The sequence below is a fragment of the Garra rufa genome, chromosome 1 (assembly GCF_049309525.1).
Source record: "Garra rufa chromosome 1, GarRuf1.0, whole genome shotgun sequence".
NCBI classification, from domain to species: Eukaryota; Metazoa; Chordata; class Actinopteri; order Cypriniformes; family Cyprinidae; genus Garra; species Garra rufa.
In genome coordinates, this window is record NC_133361.1 from 92,427,692 (window position 1) to 92,450,454 (window position 22,763).

Genomic DNA, 22,763 nt, shown 5'->3' on the forward strand with positions numbered 1-22,763 from the left:
GTCCATACCCTAAAAACAGTCCAAGAATCCCAGTGTGTTGATAAGTCCAATGTGAGTGTCCACCATTGTATATACAATCCACAGAAAGTGTAATCCAAAGTTTGCAGGTGGTGAATGGAAAGGTGAGCTCTAAAATTAGCAAACTCCTTAATCCAACAGTTTGGTGACTGTCCTTTGTTTGTCATGCTGCTCTCTTATACAGTTGTACTTCCTGCTTCCTGTCATGTGTCTAGTCACATGGCAGGCCAACCATCCATTTATTTAAGACACACACACACTTAAAATGTTAAGAGCAATAAAATGGCCTAAAAAAACATGTAAAACACTTAACACTCTATAATACATTTAAATGATTGTAATAAATAGAGCGGTAAAACACGTCTTTCTAAAAGCCAGCTTATTATATAAATAGTGAAAAAAAGGCAAAAGCTTACAGCACCTGGTATTCCCAGGCGGTCTCCCATCCAAGTACTAATAAGGCCCGACGCTGCTTTGCTTCCGAGATCAGACGAGATCGGGCGGTCTCAGCGCAGTATGGCCGTAAGCGAGGGCTGCTCCAAAAAGTGGGCTATTTAAAGATCAGCCTCCGTAAAAGCCAGCATATTATATAAATAGTGAAGAAAAGGCAAAAGCTTACAGCACCTGGTATTCCCAGGCAGTCTCCCATCTAAGTACTAACCAGGCCCGACGCTGCTTTGCTTCCGAGATCAGACGAGATCGGGCGCTCTCAGCGCAGTATGGCCGTAAGCGAGTACTGCTCCAAAAAGTGGGCTATTTATAGATCAGCCTCCGTAAAAGCCAGCATATTATATAAATAGTGAAGAAAAGGCAAAAGCTTACAGCACCTGGTATTCCCAGGCGGTCTCCCATCCAAGTGTAACAATCGGCCTTATCAGCCGAGTTACAAGACTAAAATGGGGTCAGATTTAACTGTGAGAGATGACTAGTGGTTAAAAGAATGAGACATAAAAGAAGATTGTTTTAAATAGATTTGGTTAATTTACAAGGTTCACATAAAAGACTTTAAAACAACACGATAAAACGAGGTAAACGCTGTTAAAAGAATACAGTTCATTTGTCCATACCCTAAAAACAGTTCAAGAATCCCAGTGTGTTGATAAGTCCAATGTGAGTGTCCACCAGTGTATATACAATCCACAGAAAGTGTAATCCAAAATTTGCAGGTGGTGAATGGAAAGGTGAGCTCTAAAATTAGCAACTCCTCAATCCAACAGTTTGGTGACTGTCCTTTGTTTGTCATGCTGCTCTCTTATACAGTTGTACTTCCTGCTTCCTGTCATGTGTCTAGTCACATGGCAGGCCAACCATCCATTTATTAAAGACACACACACACTTAAAATGTTAAGAGTAATAAAATGGCCTAAAAAACATGTAAAACACTTAACACTCTATGATACATTTAAATGATTGTAATAAATCGAGCGGTAAAACACGTCTTTCTAAAAGCCAGCATATTACATAAATAGTGAAGAAAAGGCAAAAGCTTACAGCACCTGGTATTCCCAGGCGGTCTCCCATCCAAGTACTAACCAGGCCCGACGCTGCTTTGCTTCCGAGATCAGACGAGATCGGGCGGTCTCAGCGCAGTATGGCCGTAAGCGAGGGCTGTTCCAAAAAGTGGGCTATTTAAAGATCAGCCTCCGTAAAAGCCAGCATATTATATAAATAGTGAAGAAAAGGCAAAAGCTTATAGCACCTGGTATTCCCAGGCGGTCTCCCATCTAAGTACTAACCAGGCCCGACGCTGCTTTGCTTTCGAGATCAGACGAGATCGGGCACTCTCAGCGCAGTATGGCCGCAAGCAAGTACTGCTCCAAAAAGTGGGCTATTTATAGATCAGCCTCCGTAAAAGCCATCATATTATATAAATAGTGAAGAAAAGGCAAAAGCTTACAGCACCTGGTATTCCCAGGCGGTCTCCCATCCAAGTACTAACCAGGCCCGACGCTGCTTTGCTTCCGAGATCAGACGAGATAGGCCAACCATCCATTTATTTAAGACACACACACACTTAAAATGTTAAGAGCAATAAAATTGCCTAAAAAAACATGTAAAACACTTAACACTCTATAATACATTTAAATGATTGTAATAAATAGAGCGGTAAAAGACGTCTTTCTAAAAGCCAGCATATTATATAAATAGTGAAGAAAAGGCAAAAGCTTACAGCACCTGGTATTCCCAGGCGGTCTCCCATCTAAGTACTAACCCAGGCCGACGCTGCTTTGCTTCCGAGATCAGACGAGATCGGGCGCTCTCAGCGCAGTATGGCCGTAAGCGAGTACTGCTCCAAAAAGTGGGCTATTTATAGATCAGCCTCCGTAAAAGCCATCATATTATATAAATAGAGAAGAAAAGGCAAAAGCTTACAGCACCTGGTATTCCCAGGCGGTCTCCCATCCAAGTACTATCTAGGCCCGACGCTGCTTTGCTTCCGAGATCAGACGAGATCGGGCGCTCTCAGCGCAGTATGGCCATAAGCGAGGACTGCTCCAAAAAGTGGGTTATTTATAGATCAGCCTCCGTAAAAGCCATCATATTATATAAATAATGAAGAAAAGGCAAAAGCTTACAGCACCTGGTATTCCCAGGCGGTCTCCCATCCAGAGTTACAAGATTAAAATGGGGTCAGATTTAACTGTGAGAGATGACTAGTGGTTAAAAGAATGAGACATAAAAGAAGATTGGTTTAAATAGATTTGGTTTATATACAAGGTTCACATAAAAGACTTTAAAACAACACGATAAAACTAGGTCAACTCTGTTAAAAGAATACAGTTCATTTTTCCATACCCTAAAAACAGGTAAACTCTGTTAAAAGAATACATTTCATTTGTCCATACCCTAAAAAACAGTCCAAGAATCCCAGTGTGTTGATAAGTCCAATGTGAGTGTCCACCAGTGTATATACAATCCACAGAAAGTGTAATCCAAAGTTTGCAGGTGCTGAATGGAAAGTTGAGCTCTAAAATTAGCAACTCCTCAATCCAACAGTTTGGTGACTGTCCTTTGTTTGTCATGCTGCTCTCTTATACAGTTGTACTTCCTGCTTCCTGTCATGTGTCTAGTCACATGACAGGCCAACCATCCATTTATTAAAGACACATACACTTAAAATGTTAAGAGTAATAAAATGGCCTAAAAAACATGTAAAACACTTAAAACTCTATAATACATTTAAATGATTGTAATAAATAGAGCGGTAAAACACGTCTTTCTAAAAGCCAGCATATTATATAAATAGTGAAGAAAAGGCAAAAGCTTACAGCACCTGGTATTCCCAGGCGGTCTCCCATCCAAGTACTAACCAGGCCCGAGTACTAACCAGGCCCGACGCTGCTTAGCTTCCGAGATCAGACGAGATCGGGCGCTCTCAGCGCCTTATGGCCATAAGCGAGGGCTGCTCCAAAATGTGGGCTATTTAAAGATCAGCCTCCGTAAAAGCCAGCATATTATATAAATAGTGAAGAAAAGGCAAAAGCTTACAGCACCTGGTATTCTCAGGCGGTCTCCCATCCAAGTACTAACCAGGCCCGACGCTGCTTAGCTTCTGAGATCGGGCGCTCTCAGCGCGGTATGGCCATAAGCGAGGGCTGCTCCAAAAAGTGGGCTATTTAAAGATCAGCCTCCGTAAAAGCCAGCATATTATATAAATAGTGAAGAAAAGGCAAAAGCTTACAGCACCTGGTATTCCCAGGCGGTCTCCCATAAAAGTGTAACAATTGGCCTTATCAGCCGAGTTACAAGACTAAAATGGGGTCAGATTTAACTGTGACAGATGACTAGTGGTTAAAATAATGAGACATGAAAGGATTTGTGGTTTTAGAAACAAAGTTACTTGCTGGACTTCCAAAACAGGCGGAACACACAGAAGATCATCATCACGGACCCCCTCAGCATACAGCCGGTGAGTCCTGTGAATCTAGTCAATATCGACAGTTTATAAGTGTAGAGGAACAAGCCAAAACTGATCGACACACAAATCGATGGCAAAAACAGGGAGCGAGACCCAAAGGCACTCGAGACATTAGACTGTCAAGAGTATCTCGTATTGCTGCGATATCATCCTCTACTCCAGATAGGGTTAGTGTTTTACCACCCCCTATACCGCTTGAAAACAGATTTGAAGCATTAATGAATGTGGGTGAGGAATCCCCAAATGTGACTGAACATGAATCGTATCAGCCAGCTGCTAACATCGCTACAAACAGGCGCGCAAGGTCAAGCAGACAGCGGCACTCAGCTCAGAGCGCAGCCGAGCACAGGACTCTGATAGTGGGAGACTCTATTATCGGAAATAGAAGTAGCAGAACTACAATTACATGCTGCTGTCCTCAAGCAACCGTCTCTGATGTGAACAAGGAACTTCGGAACATTCTAATGAAACACAAGACTGCAAATCGAATCATCATCCATGTGGGAAAGAACGATATTCGGAAAGAGCAGTCAGAACTCCTAAAGAAGGATTTTGGTGAACTCATTGAAACACTTCGAAGACTTGAATTTCAGTCGTTCATCAGTGGACCACTCCCAGCAAGGGGAACTAACATGTTTTCACTTTCTGGTAAACAGTCAGGGAAGCCAGGACAACATATTTCAGCCACCGGAAACACCAGAGCCAGAGCTCCATTCACCAGACACATTATCCCTCTCTCCAGCATCTCCACTTTTAAACTTCTCACAGAAAATGGAGGAACTGGTATATGCTGGAACCAGACTCTCCCACTCTTTTGCTGCAAGCCCCCAGTTATCAACTAAAAAACGGTGGGCACCACAACCACCAAAACCTGTGGGTCCAGCTCGCCCTCCTCCTCCTCCTGTGAGAGCTCTCCGGCCGCTGCCACAACGTCAGGGCCCAAACCCTCCTGTGTCTGCTGTGAGTGAACCAAAAACAACTGATAACAGCTCTCAGTGTTATGTGTCGGGTCCCCGCTATAATTGCAGCAACACTCTGGAATGTTTACATAACAAGCGGGAACCCAGTGTGCCTGTAGTTTTCCCTATTTTTGTTTTAATATGTGATAGAAAGTCAAAGGCCATCTCAAGTCGTACAGTTGACCAATCTAATCTGAGGCCTATTAGGTATCAAACTAAGATTGCTCTAGAGACAAAAAGTAATGCCATCAAGCTAGCATTTTTAAACATTCGCTCACTAAAAAATAAATCACATCTGATCAATGATTTTATAACTACAAACAACCTGGATTTTATGTTTCTAAATGAAACATGGCTAGAAGACAGCTGCAGCGCAACAGTCCTCAATGAAGTAGCCCCTCCTAACTTTACTTTCATGAGTGTCTGCAGAGCTGTTAGGAGAGGTGGTGGCGTAGCTGCTCTATTTAAAGATGTCTACCAATGCAAGCAAGTGTCATTTGGTCAGTACATGTCATTTGAATATCTAGGGATTGTGTTGAAAGGTGCTCCACGCATTCTATTCATCATTATTTACAGGCCCCCAAAATACTCTCCATCCTTTGTTGAAGAGTTCACAGAACTGCTATCAATGATTTGTTCAGAGTTTGACTGTTTCGTTATTGCAGGGGATATTAATGTTCATATAGAAAATGCATAAATCAAAACCACAAAAGAACTTATAACGGTTTTGAACACGTTTGACCTGATTCAGCATGTGCATGGGCCTACACACAATCGTGGACACACTCTTGATTTACTCATCAGTAAGGGTCTAAACATTTCATCCACTGTTATCAAGGATGTAGCACTATCTGATCACTTCTGTATTTTCTTTGATATATTGATCTCTGCTCCTAATGAATGTAGATCTGTCTCTGTCAGAAAGAGATGCATTAACGATAACACTAGTGTGCTATTTATGAAGGCTATATCTTCAATGCCAAGCATTTCTGCAGACTCTGTTGATCTTCTCCTGGAGTCCTTTGACTCAAAAGTTAAGAATGTCATTGATGACATCGCACCTGTGAAAATCAGAAAGATGTCAGGCAGACAGAAATCATCGTGGAGAAAATCAACAGCAGTACAGAGTATGAAAAGACAATGCAGAAAAGCTGAGCGGATGTGGCTTTTCTGAGAAGATCAATAATATCAGAAAGACAATCAGCACACCCTCAAGTTATGCAGAGATCAGACAGATTCGACCGCAATCTCAAAAAGAAGTCACTATGTCTACTTTTGAAGCAATCGATAGCAACATTTTGGAAGAAACAGTACAGCACCTCAAATCGTCAACCTGCTACCTTGACACACTTCCCACATCTTTTTTCAAAAGTGTGCTTAGCTGTTTGGAAGCAGATCTCTTAGAAGTGGTTAACACCTCACTTCTTTCTGGGACTTTTCCAAACTCACTGAAAACTGCAGCTGTTAAGCCCCTTTTGAAAAAGAGAAATCTTGATAACACCATATTGAGCAACTATAGACCAATATCAAATCTTCCTTTCATAGGTAAGATTATTGAAAAGGTTGTTTTCAATCAGCTGAATCACTACTTAAACTCAAATGGATACCTGGATCATTTCCAATCTGGCTTCAGACAACATCATAGCACAGAGACAGCGCTCATAAAGATAATAAATGATATTCGCCTAAATTCAGATTCTGGCAAAATATCAGTGCTGGTATTACTAGATCTCAGTGCTGCGTTCGACACAGTCGATCATAACATTCTTTTAGATAGACTGGAAAACTGGGTCGGGCTTTCTGGGATGGTTCTCAACTGGTTCAGGTCATACTTAGAAGGGAGAAGCTATTATGTGAGTATAGGAGAACATAAGTCTAAGTGGACGTCCATGACATGCGGAGTCCCACAAGGCTCAATTCTAGCGCCTCTGTTGTTCAGCCTGTATATGCTCCCACTAAGTCAAATAATGAGAAAGAACCAAATAGCATATCACAGCTATGCAGATGATACCCAGATTTACCTAGCCTTATCGCCAAATGACTACAGCCCCATTGACTCCCTCTGCCAATGCATTGATGAAATTAACAGTTGGATGTGCCAAAACTTTTTACAGTTAAACAAGGAGAAAACAGAAGTCATTGCATTTGGAAACAAAGATGAAGTTCATAAGGTAAATGCGTACCTTGACGCTACGGGTCAAAAAACAAAAAATCAAGTCAAGAATCTGGGTGTGATTCTGGATTCAGACCTCAGTTTCAGTAGCCATGTCAAAGCAGTAACTAAATCAGCATACTATCATCTTAAAAACATTGCAAGAATTAGATGTTTTGTTTCCCATTAAGATTTGGAGAAACTTGTTCATGCCTTTATCACTAGCAGGGTGGACTATTGTAATGGTCTCCTCACTGGCCTTCCCAAGAAGACCATTAGACAGCTGCAGCTCATACAGAACGCTGCTGCCAGGATTCTGACTAGAACCAAAAAATCAGAGCATATTACACCAGTCCTCAGGTCCTTACACTGGCTTCCAGTTATGTTTAGGATAGATTTTAATGTACTTTTACTTGTTTATAAAGCACTCAATGGCCTAGGACCTACATACATTGCAGATATGCTCACTGAATATAAACCTAACAGACAACTCAGATCACTAGGATCGAGTCAGTTAGTAATATCAAGGGTTCACACAAAACAAGGGGAATCCGCTTTTAGCTATTATGCCGCCCGCAGTTGGAATCAGCTTCCAGAAGAGATCAGATGTGCTAATACATTAGTCACATTTAAATGCAGACTCAAAACTCATCTGTTCAGTTGTGCATTTATTGAATGAGCACTGTGCTACGTCCGAACAGATTGCATTATTTTATGTATAATCATTTCTGTATTAATTCATTTGAAATCATTTTCTTTTTTTTAAATCATCTTAAATGTTCTTAATTTTGTTTTTATTGTTGTGATTATTATTTTAAATTTTTATGATTTTTATGCTATTGTGATTTTAATTCCTTTTTATGTACAGCACTTTGAATTACCATTCTGTATGAAATGTGCTATATAAATAAACTTGCCTTGGGTGTTACACCAAATTCTATGACCATCGCATTTTGTATACCATAGAGGGCGCTGTGTTGTCAGTGTGCAGCAACTACGCAAACAGTGTAAAGAGGGAATCTGTACTTCACTTCACAAGCTTAGAAAGGCTGATTATTCACATCACATAAAACTTGTCAGATTTTAAACGCAGTGTAATCGTGAGCGCGCCTAAAAGAGAGACCATTGGATCATCAAAATCATTTGATTCAGATCGGGACTTTGGAGTGGGTTCGCTGTTCTCTCTCTCTCTCTCTCTCTCTCTCTATGTGTGTGTGTGTGTGTGTGTGTGTGTGTGTGTAAATTAACAGTAATTAGCGACCGAGTTCCATTACCACAGAGATATTTTTCACATTGAGTGTTTAGGATTCAAGAGAGGAGACTTGCCTTTCAGAGTGTGACAGCCTCAGCACTTCATCGTTGTGTGCCGTTATGTACTGTTTCGTCGCATTCCCCGTTGACGCTGCGTAGGGGCTGAGTGGATGCAGAAGATCCGAGGGGATGACTTCAACCCGACCAAATTTTTAAATGCATATAATTCTCAGTGTATTTCAGTGTATTTTGTGCGTTTCTGTACTTTCTATTACTGCATTTATTTTGTGCAAGTGAGATGAGTAAAGACCATCTTTTTCATGAATCATCTCTCTGGTGTTTATAAGCAGCACACACAGTATTTTACTACCTGTAAAAATACACAAACTTATCTATATTAAATTGTTTGTGGTACCTACAGTTACAAATGTAAAATATGCGATGATAATATTGATCGAGCAATTGATGTAAGTTAAGTGAAAATATATGCGCAGAATTGAGAAAATAGTATTAATGGAGATAAATTGTAGCCTATCACAGCTAGGCAAACGTGTGAATGCATTTTATCCAAACAACTCTAATCGTAGTTGTAAATCTATATTTACAGTAGGCATAATTGTCATTGCGTATGCAGCATGAGTCAAATACAATCTTCTGTTCGTGAACAGTTGTATTTCATCCATTATCTGACTATGCATCCATGCATTTAATTGCCATTGGCTCGTGTGATAGTAATGGATCTTAGTAGTATTTTAAGTGATACTAGACAATAATAATTGATCCCCGCACGACGGTGTAATTTACTTCCGAGTAAAGATAGGATCAGTCAAATGAAATACAATAAATGTACAAATAAATATTACAAATTAAAAAACGATCAGAAATGCGTCCAATTTTCTAATACTATTATTTGATGACAACAATACATTTGGAAAATAAAATACAGCCATTTCTGCTTTTTTTCTTTTAAACATAAAACCAAGCTGCACCCTTTTTTAAATTTCATCTTTCATTCCAAAATAGAATAATGAATGAACGAAAAAGTACACGGACCTGGTCGACGCATGGTTATATTTAGTTGATATTGAAAATATTGAAAATCGTAATTAAATTGAATCTTAATTTTAAGATGGCAGTAGGCCTACTGACATACAGAGATTCCAAATATAAACAAAAGGCATAAAACCTGCAATTTTACATATTGTTAAAATGTAAAGATTCACACCACTTTACAATGAGCCCATTTGTAACATCAACTAAGATTGATGAAAGCTGTAGAATAGAAGTGTTGTTCCTTGTTAGAGTCTGTTAATTTCAACATTTACTGTAATATTGTTAAATTTTGAAGTTTATTTTGTTAACATTAATGAACTATGAAATAACTTTAATGATCAATATATAATTATTATTAATATTTTTATTCATTTACAAAGTATGGTTTAGTATTTTTTTTTAAATAGTACAGCACTATTTTAGTTGCCGTTCAGTATCCATTTTCAAAAACTATCGGTTAATTAATCGGTATTGGCCAGTGTGGTCCAACCTAGCTATCGGTATCGGTAAAAACCAATGTCGGTTGACCTCTAGTTTCAACCTTCTCAAATACTGAGGCTTCTGGTCTCCGAATGGAGGCGTGGGTTCAAATCCCACTTCTGACAATAACTTTTCAGAAGCCCGAAAAAATGACATCTACGACTTAAGCAATATAGAATATGTTCTCAGATTTTAAATGTGGCAAATATCTATCACTTACAAAAGCTGAAACTTTTGGATTCCTACTATTACATTAATTGCACCGATACTTACAGCATAGCTGTCGTTCTGTCAGGATGACCGAGCGGTCTAAGGCGCCAGACTCAAGGGTTTCAATCTTCTCAAATCCTGAGGCTTCTGGTCTCCAAATGGAGGCGTGGGTTCAAATCCCACTTCTGACAACTATTTTTCAGGAGCCCGAAAAAATGTCATAAATGACTTAAGCAATATAGAATATGTTCTTAGATTTTAAATGTGGCAAATATCTATCACTTTCAAAAGCTCAAACTTTTGGATTCCCATTAGTTTATTAATGTCGTACTGTCAGGATGGCCGAGTGGTCTAAGGCGCCAGACTCAAGGGTTTCAATCTTCTCAAATACTGAGGCTTCTGGTCTCCGATTGGAGGTGTGAGTTCAAATCCCACTTCTGACAGCAACTTTTCAGAAGCCTGAAAAAATTCCATATATCCTTATATGTCACTTAAGCAATATAGTATGTGTTTCAGATAATAAATATTGCAAATATCTATTACTTGACGAAAACTCAGGCTGCATCCGAAATCGCATACTTCCATGCTATTTAGTAGGCAAAAAGCAGTAGGCGAAGAAAAAGTATGCATGAAATCTCAAAAACCACAAAAGAGTAGGCGAGATTTACCTGGATGAAGCACTATTTCTCGCGAGATTCAGGTGTACGTATACCTAAGTATCGTTCGAATATGCCTACTTACCTACTATATAGTAGACGATATGGGTACGTGAGAAGAGTAATCACAAAAGAGTAAGCAAGAGATCCCCGGATGCCTACTGCGTCCTGCCCAGATTTCGAAGAAGCCCACGGGAGATCAATACGTCATCATCAAACGTGATGGAGAACAGCAACAAGGGTGTTTTCAAAAGTGAGTAACCTTACGCTGTTCCTTGTGTCACAATCGCGTAGAACTAAATTGTTTAAGGTGTAACACTAGTATAATTGTGATTGTTCTGTAAAAACATGTTTTATATGTAGGCTATAGCAAACAGGGGAGATCCAGTAAACACACGAATATCTCCAAAGTGAATGTACATAAACCACATACATCTTAAAGATGATTGTTAAATGTCTAATTTATATGTGACAGGAAAAATTTCGAAAAGAATTGCAGATGAGCACGTAATAGACATCTGAGTGTTGTGTGCTGTTACAGTAGAATTCACTGTTGTCAACACCATTTACTTTATATGAATGGAATGTAAATAAACGCATGTACATATAGTAACTGAACATAACTGATCTTTTTTAATTAATATAAATAAATAGATAAATAGAAGAGCATTTGTGTTGGATAAAATGCGGGTGTAAATGCAGTATTGAGCACATGAATCACAGAGGTGACTTGAAACTTTTCTGGATGTTACAGGGACAGGTCGTGATGGACGGCAGAGACGGGTGAAGGTGGACACGGTGGTCAGCTGCTTCATCAGAATAAAGCTGCAGAATTGGCACAGCTGTTGATGGCAGTTGTTATTTACAGGCTGTGAACACACATGATTGTTAGAACAATTACTTTGAATAAAGCTTTGTTTTATGTGTCTTTGGCTTGTATTTATTTAACATCAAGGTTACTTTTATTTATTCTTTTACAAATGTATTCATGTTTCTTGTTATCAGTTAATAGAATATAGCATTAATTCATTACTTGACTGAGAATTGAGATTATTCACATTGACTGCATAGTCATGAATATGTCATGCATATGGCGTATTAAAAAATGCATGTAGTTCATTTTACTAAATATATAATTCATTAGTGGTTAGCATTTATCAGTATTATAATTCATAAGAGTTGGTGTTGTCTAGCAATGCATTCCGAGGTCATGTTTAATTTCTAAGTAATACTTAAATCTTTTGAGTGTAAAATCAAAAGTCTTCTCCAAAGACGTGATCTTCCAGCAGCTGATTGAATTCTCCTTTGTGCAGATATTGCAAACAAGGAGGGAAACGTACTAGGTAGGGTTGTCGTGATGCCATTGGGTATTCTGTGCACCTGTCGCCTTTATTTTATTTTATTATCACTGCAGAACTTATAAGTACATACAACGGCAGGAAAAGATAGTAGGCTGTTTTATCAGTAAAAAATCATAATGACAGAAAAAACTGTAAAGGGTTTGCGTACATGTGATTCTCTACACGTGAAAAAAAAAAGATTAAATTTCTTTAAATTACCGTAATATTCATTTAATCAAAATGCATTAAAATTGCATGTGTTGTTTTTTGTTATTTATAATCCTCGGGGATGAAACAAGAGAAATCCAACAATAAAAAGAGGAAAACAAAGGAGATTTCAAGCCAGTTTTGCATGTGGATAAACAATTTTGCACATAAATAAATTAAAAACATATTCAAGTGGTTACGATTTTAGGTTTTCGTAATAAAAAATAACATCTTTAAGGATTAAACTGGGTTATAGCCTAAAAACAATCTTAAAGTTATCTGTTTCTACTAGAAGACCACAAAATGAGAAATTTGATCAACATCATAATATATACAAATAGATGAATTAAACCTGTCGCTCATATCTTTTAAATTGTTGCTCTTGCTTTAACGTCGTAGATCACATGATAACGTCATCATGGCGGATCGCATTCATACTCATCGGTACTATCAATAAACTAATGGGAATCCAAAAGTTTGAGCTTTTGAAAGTGATAGATATTTGCCACATTTAAAATCTGAGAACATATTCTATATTGCTTAAGTCATTTATGACATTTTTTTGGGCTCCTGAAAAATAGTTGTCAGAAGTGGGATTAGAACCAACGCCTCCATTTGGAGACCAGAAGCCTCAAGATTTGAGAAGGTTGAAACCCTTGAGTCTTGCGCCTTAGACCGCTCAGCCATCCTGACAGTACAACAGCTTTATTGCAAGTATCGGTACAAATAGAGAACTAATGGGAATCCAAAAGTCAGAGTTTTTTTCAAGTGGTTGATATTTGCCATATTTAATATCTGAAACACATACTATGTTGCTTAAGTGACATATAATGATATATGGAATTTTTTCAGGTTTCTGAAAAGTTTCTGTCAGAAGTGGGATTTGAACCCATGCCTCCAATCGGAGACCAGAAGCCTCAGTATTTGAGAAGCTCGAAACCCTTGAGTCTGGCACCTTGGACCACTCGGCCATCCTGACAGTATGAAAGCTGTGCTGTAAGTGTCGGTGCAATTAATGAACTAATGGGAATCCAAAAGTCAGAGTTTTCTTCAAGTGGTTGATATTTGCCATATTTAATATCTGAAACCCATACTATATTGCTTAAGTGACATATAATGATATATGGAATTTTTTCAGGTTTCTGAAAAGTTGTTGTCAGAAGTGCGATTTGAACCCACGCCGCCAATTGGAGACCAGAAGCCTCAGCAGTTGAGAAGGTCGAAACCCTTGATTCTGGCACCTTTTTTTTTTTTTTTTTTTTTTTTTTTTTTTATTAAGAAATTCCAAACATTAAAATACAAATAAGATTAAAAGTTTTCCTTTAAACAAAACATTTTCATATCACATTCTCTATATATACATTCAGGAATTTCAGAAATCTCTTTCAAATTCTGGCAGTTTCCACATCAAATCTTTTAAGACAGAACAAACGTGTGGAGTAAAAACATGATAAAAAGCATCTAAATTATTTTCACAATTAAAATGCAGATACAGTCTTCCCATGTACACTTCAGTTTTCCTTTTAAACAGTTTCCAAACATCCAACACAGTTTTTTCTTTTTTAGCCACAGTTCTTCTTTCCCATATTGCACTTTTCATCAACATTATCCACAGATTTATAAACTTTTTGTTATTACACTTCTTTTCCCACCCCAACATCACCACTCTGTTCCAGCCAATTACATTTTCATCCCATTCCACAGTCAAATCCCTAATTACACATTTACATTTGTTTAAAAAGGCCTCCAATTCTTTACAATATAAAAACATATGTGAAATCCCCTCCTCTTTCTCCTGGCAAACTTTACACATTGCGTTTTGTTCCATCCCTATTTTCTTTAAAATAATCTCAGTAAAAACCACCTTATGTCTTATAAAATACTCCAAACATTCCAATTTTGTCTCCACACATCTTCCTCTCATGTTTCTCCATATAAAATCTACTTTTAAGTCGCTGAATTTTTGCACCCAATATTTATTTACAATTGGTTCTTTAAAAACACTATCCCTAAAACCACAATAAAACATTTTTACAGTACATTCTTTAAAATCAAACAATTTCTCCCCCAATTTCACATATATTTTCTCTGTTTGCACTTCTTCCATACTCTCAATCCTTTTAATCCAGTCTTTTGGTATTGCATTTTTTATGGTTTCATAATTGTTTGTTATTTCTTTTTCAGTATATTCTTCTTTTGCCATTTCCATTGTGTCCTCAATGTATTGTGTTGGTAAAAACTCCTCTTTGAACTCATATAAAATATCTCTCAACCTGGTTATCCCCACTCCCATCCATTTCTTAAAAAATATTTCTTTCTCTTGTTTTAAAATGTTCTGGCACCTTAGACCGCTCGGCCATCCTGACAGTACGACAGCTTTGCTGTAAGTATCGGTACAAATAGAGAACTAATGGGAATCCAAAAGTGAGAGTTTTCTTCAAGTGGTTGATATTTGCCATATTTAATATCTGAAACACATACTATGTTGCTTAAGTGACATATAATGATATATGGATTTTTTTCAGGTTTCTGAAAAGTTGTTGTCAGAAGTGGAATTTGAACCCACGCCTCCATCCAGAGACCAGAAGCCTCAGTATTTGAGAAGGTTGAAACTCTTGAGTCTGGCGCCTTAGACCGCTCGGCCATCCTGACAGTACGACAGCTGTGCTGTAAGTATCGGTTCAATTAATAAACTAATGGGAATCCAAAAGTCTGAGCTTTCGTCAAGTGATAGATATTTGCCCTATTTAAAATCTGAGAACATATTCTATATTGCTTAAGTCATTTTTGACATTTTTTCGGGCTCCTGAAAAATAGTTGTCAGAAGAGGGATTTGAACCCACGCCTCCATTCGGAGACCAAAAGCCTCAGTATTTGAGAAGGTTGAAACCCTTGAGTCTGGCGCCTTAGACCGCTCATCCATCCTGACAGAACAACATCTGTGCTGTAAGTATCGGTGCAATTAATAAACTAATGGGAATCCAAAAATCTGAGCTTTCCTCAAGTGACAGATATTTGCCATATTTAATATCTGAAACACATGCAATATTGCTTAAGTGACATATAAGGATATATGGAATTTTTTCAGGCTTCTGAAAAGTTGCTGTCAGAAGTGGGATTTAAACCCATGCCTCCAATCGGAGACCAGAAGCCTCAGTATTTGAGAAGGTCGAAACCCTTGAGTCTGGCGCCTTAGACCGCTCGGCCATCCTGACAGTACGACAGCTTTGCTGTAAGTATGGGTATAGTTAATGAAATAGTGGGAATCCAAAAGTTTCAGCTTTTGTAAGTGATAGATATTTGCCACATTTAAAATCTGAGAACATATTCTATATTGCTTAAGTCGTAGATGTCATTTTTTCGGACTTCTGAAAAGTTGTTGTCAGAAGTAGGATTTGAACCCACGCCTCCATTCGGAGACCAGAAGCCTCAGTTTTTGAGAAGGATGAAACCCTTGAGTCTGGCGCCTTAAACCGCTCGGCCATCCTGACAGTACGACAGCTGTGCTGTAAGTATCGGTGCAATTAATAAACTAATGGGAATCCAAAAGTCAGAGTTTTCTTCAAGTGGTTGATATTTGCCATATTTAATATCTGAAACACATACTATGTTGCTTAAGTGGCATATAATGATATATGGATTTTTTTCAGGTTTCTGAAAAGTTGTTGTCAGAAGTGGAATTTGAACCCACGCCTCCATTCGGAGACCAGAAGCCTCAGTATTGAAGAAGGTCGAAACCCTTGAGTCTGGCGCCTTAGACCGCTCGGCCATCCTGACAGTACGACAGCTGTGCTGTAAGTATCGGTGCAATTAATAAACTAATGGGAATCCAAAAGTCTGAGCTTTCGTCAAGTGACAGATATTTGCCATATTTAATATCTAAGAACATATTCTATATTGCTTAAGTCATTTATGACATTTTTTCAGGCTCCTGAAAAACAGTTGTCAGAAGTGGGATTTGAACCCACGCCTCCATTCGGAGACCAGAAGTCTCAGTATTTGAGAAGGTTGAAACTCTTGAGTCTGGCGCCTTAGACCGCTCGGCCATCCTGACAGTACGACAGCTGTGCTGTAAGTATCGGTCCAATTGATAAACTAATGGGAATCCAAAAGTCTGAGTTTTCATCAAGTGATAGATATTTGCCACATTTAAAATCTGAGACCAGAACGACAACTATGCTGTAAGTATCGGCGCAATTAATAAACTAATGGGAACCCAAAAGTCTGAGTTTTCGTCAAGTGATAGATATTTGCCACATTTTAAATCTGAGAACATATTCTATATTGCTTAAGTCGTAGATGTCATTTTTTCGGGCTTCTGAAAAGTTATTGTCAGAAGTGGGATTTGAACCCACGCCTCCATTCGGAGACCAGAAGCCTCAGTATTTGAGAAGGTTGAAACCCTTGAGTCTGTCGCCTTAGACCGCTCGGCCACCTTGACAATACGACAGCTGCGCTGTAAGTATCGTTGCAATTAATAAACTAATGGGAATCCAAAAGTGTGAGCTTTCGTCAAGTGACAGATATTTGCCATATTTAATATCTGAAACACATGCTATATTGCTTAAGTGACATATAAGGATATATGGAATTTTTTCAGGCTTCTGAAAAGTTGTTGTCAGAAGTGGGATTTGAACCCACGCTTCCAACCGGAGACCAGAAGCCTCAGTATTTGAGAAGGTCGAAACCCTTGAGTCTGGCGCCTTGGACCGCTCGGCCATCCTGACAGTATGACAGCTGCGCTGTAAGTATCGGTGCAATTAATAAACTAATGGGAATCCAAAAGTATGAGCTTTTGTCAAGTGATAGATATTTGCCATATTTAATATCTGAAACACATGCTATGTTGCTTAAGTGACATGTAAGGATACATGGAATTTTTTCAGGCTTCTGAAAAGTTATTGTCAGAAGTGGGATTTGAACCCACGCCTCCAATCAGAGGCCAGAAGCCTCAGTATTTGAGAAGGTTGAAACTCTTGAGTTTGGTACCTTAGACCGCTCGGCCATCCTGACAGTACAACAGCTGTACTGTAAGTATCGGCGCAATTAATAAACTAATGGGAATCCAAAAGTTTGAGTTTTCGTCAAGTGATAGATATTTGCCACATTTAAAATCTGAGAACATATTCTATATTGCTTAAGTCGTAGATGTCATTTTTTCGGGCTTCTGAAAAGTTATTGTCAGAAGTGGGATTTGAACCCACGCCTCCATTCGGAGACCAGGGGCCTCATGTACAAAGACTTGCGTTGAATTAATCCTAAAACATTGCGTACGGACAAACCTGTAAATGTGCGTACGCAGTAAAAAAATCAGGGGCCTCATGTACAAAGACTTGCGTTGAATTCATACTAAAACATAGCGTACGGACAAAGCTGTAAATGTGCGTACGCAGTAAAAAAATCAGATGTATGAAACACTGCGTACGCGGAATTCCACGCATATCTCTTTGTACATCCGAATTAACGTGAAATTGAGCGCACATGCACGAGCGCAAAACCCCTCCCTGCCTCCTCCCCCGTATTAATATGGTAATGACTCCACTTTGGCAAAACCAAACGAAAAAGCAAGCAAGAGAAACTTAACAGAATGTGATTTGAAGGTGCTCCTCACCGGTAGACCGGAGAAAAACTGTTATTTGCAAGTTTGTAAAAAAAAAATAAAAAATAGAGTGGGAGAGTTTAGCTGACGCGGTTAACGCAGTGGGGTTTGAACATCGCACTGTGAACGAATTAAAAAAGAAAAGGTCCGATGTAAAGGTGCAGGTGGAGAACAGCGCTGCGACTTAGCCTACGTTTCAGCGCATCAGTCAGAGTCATAGAGCGCAAGCAGATGAACATCGTTGTCTTGTAACGGTAAAATATCTTGTTTGAATAAGTGCAACGTTGTCTTTATGAAATAAACAATAGTAGGCCTATGTCTATAAAGGTTCATATAATTCCTCACCACACGGTGTGATGTTGACATAATGTGATTTAATTTGCCCTTTTTTCAGTTTCAGCACATGCCCCTCAAAAGGTCTGTGCACGGCTCTGGTGCCACCGGCATTTCAGCTGCCCAATCGCCCGCTCTACAAGTGCGAGAATGGGCATCATTGTATCTGCGCTCTTGGTCAGTTTGTGGGTTGTTGAGGGGGGTTAACAGCCACGTCTTTAATGGATAACCGCGGTCTCCTGATATGCAGTTAAATAATTACGCTCAATAAAATAAAATAAAGTAAAACTTAGCTGTTTCCGATTCACGTATCCAAATTGTTCTTCAGATGGCGCCTTTATAGCAATGTCTGTGCAGTCGATCGCTTGCGCTTACATTAGGAAAACAGGTGATCGCTGCAAATTGAGCTTTGTTTGGCTGGTCAACTGCATGGTATGGAAATCTTATATAGGGGAGAGCGGGGCACAACCTAACACTTTTTGAATTTCGCGGTTTATGTAAATCCACGTGGGGTTCAGAGTACAATTCTTTATCCACGTTATTTTCACACTTGTCTAGTACAAATATTTCGCTTTGTTTCATATTTACAGTGTATACGTTTTTCGTTATTTGCCTCAAAAGAAAGGAAGTGAAACGTGACAACATGCCCCGTAGGTGGGGTACATTGTAACATCTGAGGGGCACGTTGTAACACGACCATATGACAGCTTAAAATGTTATCTGATCGAATGAAATAAATATACACAACAAACTAAAATATTTTGTCAGTAAAATACATGTGTTAACTTTTTCAAATGAAGTAATGACGTTTTAAAAAAAAATAAAAATAATCGAATTTTGGAGTTTGAAAATGAACACATCGCAACAATGCTTTGAACGGCTTTGATCGCAACACACAGCTGTACAGTAGTTCAAAACAATGTGGACAGATAGATGAAACACATTTAGACATTCAGAAGAACACTCCACTCCTCCACACACAGCTCTCATAGAACACGACACACATAAACCAGCCAAAATGCTTTACATTACTTGAAATAATAACTTCTGAACATTAAACATTGATTGTCAGCCTTTATTCACCTGTTTCTTGAGGTCTCTTATCAAAATCCTTAGAAGTAAATCGTGTAAACTGCACCGCTAATGTCACAGAATAGCATAGTTTAATAACAGCGGGGAATATTGTAACACAGTGTTACATCTTTCCCCAGCTGCGCGACTGGAATATAAAACAGGTTAGTGTCTTCTGCTGGTTTGCGAAGCATTAATAAACCATCTAAACTGATAAATAACAAATTGGAGATTAAAATAATAGCAGATTTGTGTAATTTTAAATGAATATTAAAAACTGAAATGAAAAGTTTACTTCAGCCAGAAATGTACTTTTAGTTTTGGTAAAATAAATATTCAGCGATATCTTCAAAAGGCTTTTGAATTCTGGCGCTCTTTTTTCTCTGCATAGTGTTGCTATGGCAACTAGTAAACACCGTAAATTTGGTTATGCTAGCATGTGTGGAAATATTTAAACCACGCGTGTTACAATTAACCCCGCGTTAGGTTGTGCCCCGCTCTCCCCTACCTGCTAGACATGCGGATGATCCCGTCCCATACAGCTGGCTCAAAGACGACTGGCTTAACCCCGAGCGATCTGCCAGTTCCCTTTGGAAAGAACAATTTGCCAGGAAACCAAGCGTTATCAGCACCTGTAAGGGAACGGGTAATGCGTGGCTCCTCGCTGTCTCCAAATTTGGACCCAACTCAGCAAAGAGCTCCAAGAGGATAGCTCTTGGAAATCTGAAACAGTTTATAAGCCAGTTATCATCGTGGGCCAGAAAATCACTGTGATCCCTAAAAACGCGTTCCCTTTCGGATTTGGCCATTGACAATGTCCTCCAATAAGGCCAACACTGCCATTGCCATAGACTAAGGGATGTATACATTTGCAAATGCTTTTATATGTTCTAAATCACATAATTGGTAGAAAAATATTGTCTCAATTAACCCATTTTATCAATTATAAATTAATAGCAATGTTTTTCACATGTGTTGGTGCGATACTTTGTAGTGTGCAATTTAAAATAATTGCCTCTAGGAGTCGCCAAGGGAAATAAAACAAACACACGCACAAAAAATACACGTACGCCAGACATGGAGTTGGCGTGGATCAACGCACATTCTCACGTTAATTTCACTGTTAGTAAATCCGACCGTGAGCGTGAAAACTGGCGTAAGCAAAGTTTTTGTGCGCAAAACCCCTCCCTGCCTCCTCCCCCGTATAAATATGGTAATGACTCCAATTTGGCAAAACCAAACGAAAAAGCAATGGCAAAAGCAAGCAAGAAGAGAAACTTCACAGAATGTGAATTGGAGGTGCTCCTATCGGAGGTAGAGCGCAGGAAAACTGTGTTATTTGCAAGTTTGTCCTCCGGAATTAATAACAAAAGAAAAAAAATAGAGTGGGAGAGTTTAGCTGACGCGGTTAACGCAGTGGGGTCTGAACATCGCACTGTGACCGAATTAAAAAAGAAATGGTCCGACGTTAAGGTGCAGGTTAAGAGGAGAACAGCGGCGCACCGTCAAAGTGTGGACCGAACAGGCGGGGGAACAGGGGATGCTGAACTAACACCCTTTGAGGAGAGAGTTGCCTCAATTGTGGGCGACACTTTACTTTCTGGAGTAGTATCCGTGTCTGTGGGAGACACGGATGTATTAGAAGAACCCCAGTTTACATTTAAGTTTCCAATACATGCAATGTAGCGGTACATAGGAGACTTTAATTTATGTATCCGTTGCATTTATAAATATGCGTGTACCCATAAAAAAATGGACTCAAATATCAGTTAACGTGCTTGTTTTTATTTAAACTTAGATGGTGCAGGAACATCCACTGGCACGCACTCGGAGTCATTGCCTCCTGAGCAGCCAGGACCCAGTGTCTCCGGCATTTCCAACGCTCCCCCCAGTGCTGAGGCTCGTCCGTCAGGCCGCGTCTTGACGCATGCTGTTCTGGAGTCACAACAGCAAATTGTTAGGGCCATTGGAGAAGTTAACAGTCACCTAAAAAATATAACTGATGCACTCACAGACATAAGCCAGTCATTAAAGGAATTGGTCAAAAAATAAATGTTGTCTCTGATTACCTTTTATATTGCCCCAACCACACGTTGGCGGGCTTGAATGGCTTCTTGGTTGGGCTGTATGAACGCTGGTCCTGGGTCTGGGTCATCTGGCGGTGCCACTTCCTCACCAAGAGGTATGCCATGTCTGTGCGCGACATTGTGCAGCACACCACAGGCCAGCACGATGCGGCACACTTTATTAGGGCGGTATAACAGCACCCCTCCACTCTTATCAAGGCAGCGCCACCGGCATTTCAGCTGCCCAATCGCCCGCTCTACAACTGACCGAGTGCGAGAATGGGCATCATTGTATCTGCGCTCTTGGTCAGTTTGTGGGTTGTTGAGGGGGGTTAATAGCCACGTCTTTAATGGATAACCGCGGTCTCCTGATATGCAGTTAAATAATTACGCTCAATAAATTAAAACTCAGCTGGAATAATTTCTTTAAATACCTCACTCACCAAGAAGCCACCCATCTCGCACCCTGCCACCTTGGAGCCTCATCCCAACCATGCTGTTTGTGAGGATGAATGAATCATGGGTTGACCCAGGCCACCTTGCCACAATATTTGTTAGGCGCATTTGAGCATCACATATTATTTACACATTTATTGAATGGAAATGTTTCCGATTCACGTATGCAAATTCGTCTTCAGATGGCGCCTTTATAGCAATGTGCGTGCAGTCGATCGCTCCGATTACATTAGGAAAACCGGCGATCGCTGCAAATTGCGCTTTAATGTTTGGCTGGTCAACTGCATGGTATGGAAACTTTATATACCTGCTAGACATGCGGATGATCCCGTCCCATACAGCTGGCATTGCACGACTCAAAGACGACTGGCTTAACCCCGAGCGGTCTGCCAGTTCCCTTTGGAAAGAACCAGTTGCCAGGAAACCAAGCGTTGTCAGCACCTGTAAGGGAACGGGTAATGCGTGGCTCCTCGCTGTCTCTCTTTCCAAATTTGGACCCAACTCAGCACAGAGCTCCAAGAGGATAGCTCTTGGAAATCTGAAACGGCTAATAAGCCAGTCATCATCGTGGGCCAGAAAATCACTGTGATCCCTAAAAACGCGTTTAGACAATGTCCTCCAATAAGGCCAACACTGCCATTGCCATAGACTAAGGGATGTATACATTTGCAAATGCTTTTATATGTTCTAAATCACATAATTGGTAGAAAAATATTGTCTCAATTAACCCATTTTATCAATTATAAATTAATAGCAATGTTTTTCACATGTGTTGGTGCGATACTTTGTAGTGTGCAATTTAAAATAATTGCCTCTAGGAGTCGCCAAGGGAAATAAAACAAACACACGCACAAAAAATACACGTACGCCAGACATGGAGTTGGCGTGGATCAACGCACATTCTCACGTTCATTTCACTGTTAGTAAATCCGACCGTGAGCGTGAAATCTGGCGTACGCAAAGTTTTTGTGCGTACGCAGCGTTGATACATGA

The 22,763-nt window shown here is 39.5% G+C and overlaps 17 non-coding genes and 2 pseudogenes across 17 annotated transcripts; 2 read left to right on the forward strand and 17 right to left on the reverse strand.

Annotated features, from left to right (window-relative positions):
• Positions 1-427: 427 nt before the first annotated feature.
• Positions 428-546, reverse strand: LOC141319368 (5S ribosomal RNA). Its single transcript, XR_012353628.1, has one exon. It is a non-coding gene; the product is annotated as a 5S ribosomal RNA (ribosomal RNA).
• Positions 547-630: 84 nt separating this feature from the next.
• LOC141318762 (5S ribosomal RNA) lies at positions 631-749 on the reverse strand. Its single transcript, XR_012353059.1, has one exon. It is a non-coding gene; the product is annotated as a 5S ribosomal RNA (ribosomal RNA).
• A 753-nt stretch (positions 750-1,502) lies between these two features.
• LOC141318297 (5S ribosomal RNA) lies at positions 1,503-1,621 on the reverse strand. The gene has a single exon (XR_012352621.1). It is a non-coding gene; the product is annotated as a 5S ribosomal RNA (ribosomal RNA).
• An 84-nt stretch (positions 1,622-1,705) lies between these two features.
• Positions 1,706-1,824, reverse strand: LOC141345901 (5S ribosomal RNA). The gene has a single exon (XR_012357107.1). It is a non-coding gene; the product is annotated as a 5S ribosomal RNA (ribosomal RNA).
• A 357-nt stretch (positions 1,825-2,181) lies between these two features.
• LOC141319174 (5S ribosomal RNA) lies at positions 2,182-2,300 on the reverse strand. Its single transcript, XR_012353446.1, has one exon. It is a non-coding gene; the product is annotated as a 5S ribosomal RNA (ribosomal RNA).
• Positions 2,301-2,384: 84 nt separating this feature from the next.
• Positions 2,385-2,503, reverse strand: LOC141319028 (5S ribosomal RNA). Its single transcript, XR_012353307.1, has one exon. It is a non-coding gene; the product is annotated as a 5S ribosomal RNA (ribosomal RNA).
• A 777-nt stretch (positions 2,504-3,280) lies between these two features.
• On the reverse strand, positions 3,281-3,416 carry LOC141346587 (5S ribosomal RNA; annotated as a pseudogene).
• Positions 3,417-3,500: 84 nt separating this feature from the next.
• On the reverse strand, positions 3,501-3,609 carry LOC141346491 (5S ribosomal RNA; annotated as a pseudogene).
• A 6,513-nt stretch (positions 3,610-10,122) lies between these two features.
• On the forward strand, positions 10,123-10,233 carry trnal-caa (transfer RNA leucine (anticodon CAA)). Its single transcript has 2 exons — positions 10,123-10,160; positions 10,188-10,233. It is a non-coding gene; the product is annotated as a tRNA-Leu (tRNA).
• Positions 10,234-10,374: 141 nt separating this feature from the next.
• trnal-caa (transfer RNA leucine (anticodon CAA)) lies at positions 10,375-10,485 on the forward strand. The gene is made up of 2 exons: positions 10,375-10,412; positions 10,440-10,485. It is a non-coding gene; the product is annotated as a tRNA-Leu (tRNA).
• A 2,628-nt stretch (positions 10,486-13,113) lies between these two features.
• Positions 13,114-13,224, reverse strand: trnal-caa (transfer RNA leucine (anticodon CAA)). Its single transcript has 2 exons — positions 13,187-13,224; positions 13,114-13,159 (listed from the first exon to the last, which is right to left on the reverse strand). It is a non-coding gene; the product is annotated as a tRNA-Leu (tRNA).
• Positions 13,225-14,786: 1,562 nt separating this feature from the next.
• Positions 14,787-14,897, reverse strand: trnal-caa (transfer RNA leucine (anticodon CAA)). Its single transcript has 2 exons — positions 14,860-14,897; positions 14,787-14,825 (listed from the first exon to the last, which is right to left on the reverse strand). It is a non-coding gene; the product is annotated as a tRNA-Leu (tRNA).
• Positions 14,898-15,349: 452 nt separating this feature from the next.
• trnal-caa (transfer RNA leucine (anticodon CAA)) lies at positions 15,350-15,460 on the reverse strand. Its single transcript has 2 exons — positions 15,423-15,460; positions 15,350-15,395 (listed from the first exon to the last, which is right to left on the reverse strand). It is a non-coding gene; the product is annotated as a tRNA-Leu (tRNA).
• A 165-nt stretch (positions 15,461-15,625) lies between these two features.
• trnal-caa (transfer RNA leucine (anticodon CAA)) lies at positions 15,626-15,736 on the reverse strand. Its single transcript has 2 exons — positions 15,699-15,736; positions 15,626-15,671 (listed from the first exon to the last, which is right to left on the reverse strand). It is a non-coding gene; the product is annotated as a tRNA-Leu (tRNA).
• A 175-nt stretch (positions 15,737-15,911) lies between these two features.
• trnal-caa (transfer RNA leucine (anticodon CAA)) lies at positions 15,912-16,022 on the reverse strand. The gene is made up of 2 exons: positions 15,985-16,022; positions 15,912-15,957 (listed from the first exon to the last, which is right to left on the reverse strand). It is a non-coding gene; the product is annotated as a tRNA-Leu (tRNA).
• A 166-nt stretch (positions 16,023-16,188) lies between these two features.
• Positions 16,189-16,299, reverse strand: trnal-caa (transfer RNA leucine (anticodon CAA)). The gene is made up of 2 exons: positions 16,262-16,299; positions 16,189-16,234 (listed from the first exon to the last, which is right to left on the reverse strand). It is a non-coding gene; the product is annotated as a tRNA-Leu (tRNA).
• Positions 16,300-16,575: 276 nt separating this feature from the next.
• Positions 16,576-16,686, reverse strand: trnal-caa (transfer RNA leucine (anticodon CAA)). The gene is made up of 2 exons: positions 16,649-16,686; positions 16,576-16,621 (listed from the first exon to the last, which is right to left on the reverse strand). It is a non-coding gene; the product is annotated as a tRNA-Leu (tRNA).
• A 175-nt stretch (positions 16,687-16,861) lies between these two features.
• On the reverse strand, positions 16,862-16,972 carry trnal-caa (transfer RNA leucine (anticodon CAA)). The gene is made up of 2 exons: positions 16,935-16,972; positions 16,862-16,907 (listed from the first exon to the last, which is right to left on the reverse strand). It is a non-coding gene; the product is annotated as a tRNA-Leu (tRNA).
• Positions 16,973-17,147: 175 nt separating this feature from the next.
• On the reverse strand, positions 17,148-17,258 carry trnal-caa (transfer RNA leucine (anticodon CAA)). Its single transcript has 2 exons — positions 17,221-17,258; positions 17,148-17,193 (listed from the first exon to the last, which is right to left on the reverse strand). It is a non-coding gene; the product is annotated as a tRNA-Leu (tRNA).
• Between the last annotated feature and the right edge of the window lie 5,505 nt (positions 17,259-22,763).